Source organism: Lactuca sativa, chromosome 8 (genome assembly GCF_002870075.4).
Source record: "Lactuca sativa cultivar Salinas chromosome 8, Lsat_Salinas_v11, whole genome shotgun sequence".
In the NCBI taxonomy this organism is placed as follows: Eukaryota; Viridiplantae; Streptophyta; class Magnoliopsida; order Asterales; family Asteraceae; genus Lactuca; species Lactuca sativa.
The window spans coordinates 16536261-16541275 of record NC_056630.2 but is presented as its reverse complement, the minus strand read 5'-3'; the positions used below and the strand labels follow the sequence as shown (position 1 = coordinate 16541275).

The following is a 5015-nucleotide window of genomic DNA, read 5'->3' as shown; positions in this document are numbered from 1 at the left end:
AAATCAAAGTTTTAATATTCAAAATTTCAAATTAAAAGATTTTAATTTTCAAAAATTTTAAATTTGATTAAAACCCTAGTATTTTGAAATGTTTAAAATACACCCTATACTGTTATAATATTACAAGATTAATATTTATATACATGTATAACTTAAAATGCTAGTCTTACCGTTAGTAGGCCTCATTCATGAAGCCGGTCTATAAGGGGGGTATAAGGTTATGACCTATAAAATGGCCGTTTAATGGGTGTCCACTTTCACCCACCGCTTCCTTGATTGGTGGAGGGTCGTTAGCCGAACGGGTAGGATAGGGAAAACATTTCCTCATTAAAAGTATAATGAATTATAAAAATAACTAGATGTTTTTCCAACAATTCCCAATCTTAGTTACTTTAGGAAAAAGTGCATTGATGCAATTCTATGAAATTACACTTTGCACCCTTGCTAAGACGTTAGTGGAGCGTGTGTGGTTAACCGGCACACTAATTGGGCTCTAAGCAAAGGTGGCAAAGGGTGACTCATTTTTTGTCATAGTTTGATGGAGCGTGTGTGGTTAACCGGCACATCGAATAGGTGACTGTAACAATGAGGGCACCATGTACATTTACATGGTTATTCACACCCGCTTTGTGGTCCTCGACATTCCAGTCACAAACTAGAGGGGCATATCGAGATTTAAACATGCCATTGAAAAGTTCAATGAATCTCAAAGAGAATCTAGGAGTTTTCAATACATTTAAAACTTAATCTCTCTTTCGTTTTTCATGGTGGAGAATTAGTGAATCGTCATTCACTTACCTTCAAATTATTTTCATGTTAGATTACGGCATGCCTCTTCTAATTTGTAAATAATGTTGTTGGATCCTAGCCCTAATTTCTCATTTGGGTGTTTAATTAGGGATTCATTTCTAATCAAACTTTGTCTTTTTCTATTTCAGATGTCGAACGTCAACAACAATGCTTCCGGCTCGCACTCACTCATGAACTTGTGTGAGAGTGATCTTTGACGGGTCCAATTTCAATGATTGGATCCGCAACATCCGAATGGTCACTCGCTACAAGGACAAAGAGTATGTCCTAGATGAGAAGCTGAAGGAAATCAACCTCAACACTGCAACTGCTGAAGAGATCGCTGCCTTTGAGGCCCATAAGTGTGATGACACGAAAGTCCATTGCATCATGCTAGAGACCATGACTGCAGAACTCAAAAATTCCTATGAGGACATGTAACCCTATGAAATGCATCAAGACCTGCTAGATTGGTACCACCAAAGTGCTAGGCAAGAGAGGTACGAGATCATCACTTCGATGATCACTGCCAAAATGGGTAATGGAGAGTCCCTTACCGCTCATCTGCAAAAGATGTAGAGATATGTTGATCGCCTGCTGAAGTTAAATGTTAACTTCGATGAAGAGCTGGAAATCGACATCATCCTTCACTCATTGCCTCCCTGCTATAACCAGTTCCGCATGACCTACCACATGAATAAGGAAGAGGTCACCTTGAGCAAGCTTCAAGGCTTGTTAAGGACTGATGAGAGCAATCTCAAGGATAAATCTATTGCACTGACTCCTACTCCCATTGTTGCCCCTGTCTTGGCAATAGGGCAAGGGAAGGGTAAGAAAAGGAAGGCTCCCTTAAAGGGCCACCACAAGGGAAAGTCCTAAGATGGTACCTATTCTAGTGGAACCAAAGTTGGTTCTGCTAAACCCAAATCTAACCCTAAGGAGGCAGAGTGCCACCACTGCCACAATATAGGGCATTGGAAGATAAGTTGCCCATAATATCTGCAAGCAATGAAGGATGGGAAGATCAAGCCATCCTTCACAGGTATTTACACTATTAAATCTAATGATTCATCGCATGCTATTTCATGGGTTCTTGATACAGGATGTGGTTTTCACATATGTTCTGATTTGCAGGGACTAAGAAGAAATAGGGATGTGGAGCATGGAAGGATAAATCTAATCATGGGAAATAGAATATCATCGCATGTCACCAAAATTGGAGTTTATTCCTTAGTGATTAGTAATGGATTAGGGTTAGATTTAAACAATTGTTGCTATTCTCCAGATATGGCAAGAAACATCATTTCATTTCATGGTTTATATAGACAAGGTTTTAGATATTCATTTGATAATGAAAAGGGTTCTATTTATGCTTATCTTAATAGTGTTTTATATTTTGAAGCATTGCCTTGTAATGGAATATATGAGACTGTGATGGTTGTAGATAACTTAGGAAATGATGTGTTGTGTGTCGATTCTTCCAATAGTATGGATAAAGCATGCTTGTGGCATTGTCGTCTTGGACATGTCAACAAGAAACGTGATAGGTGCATATTTAGCTATGTATTTAGTATAGATTTTTATTATTTATTGGCTAATTATTCGCAATTTATGGACAAAAGGTACTTAATAGTGTTTAAATTGTACTTTCAGTCCAAAAGATACGCTCGGAAACGAAAGGAAACAGGAGATGCAATCGGAAGTTCGGGAGTTAAAATAAAGAAGAAAAGTGTCAAAAACAAGAAGAACTCGGCGAGTCGATGCCTGACTCGACGAGTCGGATTGAAGGTTTGCAAAGCTATAGAAGTCCTTGCCATACACGGTCTTTTAATGAGGGACTCGGCGAGTCGGTACCTTGACTTGACGAGTCAACTCTGTTTCCAGAAAATTATAAATAGGGACTTTAAGACCGAGACCAGAGGTTGTTGAAGAACCCTAGGAGGCTAAGCTGCGATTGAGAATACGGTGGAAGCACTGGGAAGTGAAGAATCAACCCTACATTCGATTTTGAGGAGGATTAAGGCAATTCCTAGATCATTCTTAGTTAATCTTTTGATTGAATCATGTTTAGACTAATTAACTTTGTTTTTGAGTTTATAGTTACTGCAATTATGAACTAAAATGTTTGTCTTCTGTTTAGGGTAGATGATTTTGTGAATATGGATTGATTTTATGGTTAGGATTAATTTAATTTGGTGATTTTGTTTTGTTAAGCTTGTTAAAGAACCTTATGTGTTAATTACAACTATTTTCAGTTAATTGTCCAGCATATTAATTTTCATGAACATCTCTTAATTACTAACTTATATGATTTATGTGAAAACATAGTTATATGCCTAGGAATAGCGAACGTGAAACTAGGGTTAACTAGAAAATAGATAAATTAATGTGTGAGCTTGTGTGACGAACCATCAACAAGAGGTTAATTGAACGGCCAACTTAATTAACCATTACAGGTCTTACTTAACCCAAATTAATAAACTAGGGAACTTATTAATTTACACAACTGACCACTGCTTGAATTAATATGTTTTCTAAAGACTAGTACTAGCGAATGTGAACCTAATCACCTTAATCGGTAGCTAAAGAAAATTAATCCGATATATTTACCATAAAATCAACCATAGGATCAAATGATTTGAACCTAAACAGAAGTCCTCTTTATTATTGAATTTAGTTGCATTTTAATGTTTTTGCTGTTAGTTGTTTATTTAAGTTTCTAGTCTAGCAAAACTAGAGAAACCCCTTCTATTTTATTATTTGTTTTAGATAATTTTAGTAGTTAGATTAATTTCCGTTCCCTGAGTTCGATACCCTGCTTGCTAATTTATACCACCAATTGACAGGTCCTTGTCTTTTGTGTGTCAAATTCATAATTAAAAAGTAGGATAAAACTAGCTAGTTTCACACACATCAAGTTTTTGGCGTCGTTGTCGGTGAATGGTTCAAAAATTAATTCTAATTTATAGTATTATCGATCCTATGTGTGAGATCTCTCTTGAACAAAGTCACTGCTTTAGTAGTTTAGGTATTAGGTTTAGTTTTAAGTTTATCTGTTTTTAGAATTTTTGTTTATTTTTTTTTTTCAGTTTTAGCCTTGAACTCGCCGAGTGCAATCAAATCTACTCGACGAGTCCATCGCTAAAATTCATTTTCGTTTTTATTTTATTTTTGTTCTTTTTACGTTTGTTTCTTGTTTTGATTTTAGGTTTTACATGACTCGAGGATCCGACACACCCCTAGTTCCTCCATACGAAGATCCCAAATCTGCTCTTAAGAAGAACAAAAACAAAGGTGTTGAAAGCTCTAATCCGCCAAAGAAATCACCATTCAAGGACCTTAAATCAGTTTTTGGAAAGAAGAAAAACAATAAGTAAGGTGGTTCTAGCAGTCAAACGAGCGAAGAAAGCTAATTGGAGGGTTCTGAAGACAATACAAAAGAAACTGAACTTGCGTACGACACTGATTTCGAATCCGAAGAAGAAAGCGACTTTGAAGGCGAACCCGCTAACACCATGGCTAACATCAATGAGGTTCCCATGGGTGAATGGAAGAAAAGGATACGTGATGATACCGGCCCGGGACTCGTGCAACCCATCATTCTCACGACTGCCACTTTCAAACTCAAAGGCCACATACTTGCTTAACTTAAGCAAATCCCCTTCTACGGGAAAGATCACGAAGCCGCATACAAACATTTGGACGAGGTCAACGATGTAGCCGACTACTTTAATGTTCCAAATGTACCTGGCGACACTGTTTTGCTTCGTATGCTTCCAGTCACATTCAAGGGAGCTGCGAAAGATTGGCTGAAATCACTCCCTCTAGGATCCATCACTACTTGGGCTAAAAGGAAAGAAGAATTTATAGACCAATTTTGCCCTCCTTCAAAGATAGCCAACTTGAAGAAAGCCATAGCCAACTTTGAACAACAAGCTGGAGAGTCATTATATGAGGCGTGGGAGAGATGCAAGGGCCTACTAAGGAACTACCCACATCATGATTTAAACAGTCAACAAGAAGTCTCCATTTTCTATGATGGAGTTAATGTAACAACTAGGCAGCTCCTTGATTCGCAAGGACCTCTCACAAAGAAGCCACCCCCGGTGATCAAAGAACTAATTGAAGAAATCTCTAAGCACTCTAGAGAATATCATAACCCAAGGAATGAACTAAGTCGAGGGGTGGTGAACTCAGATAATGATAGCATGGCAGCAATGATGGCT

The 5015-nt window shown here is 37.6% G+C and overlaps 1 non-coding gene across 1 annotated transcript; it reads right to left on the bottom strand.

Moving 5' to 3' along the window:
* Window positions 1–4688: 4688 nt before the first annotated feature.
* Window positions 4689–4795, bottom strand: LOC111919810 (small nucleolar RNA R71). The gene has a single exon (XR_002859610.1). It is a non-coding gene; the product is annotated as a small nucleolar RNA R71 (small nucleolar RNA).
* Between the last annotated feature and the right edge of the window lie 220 nt (window positions 4796–5015).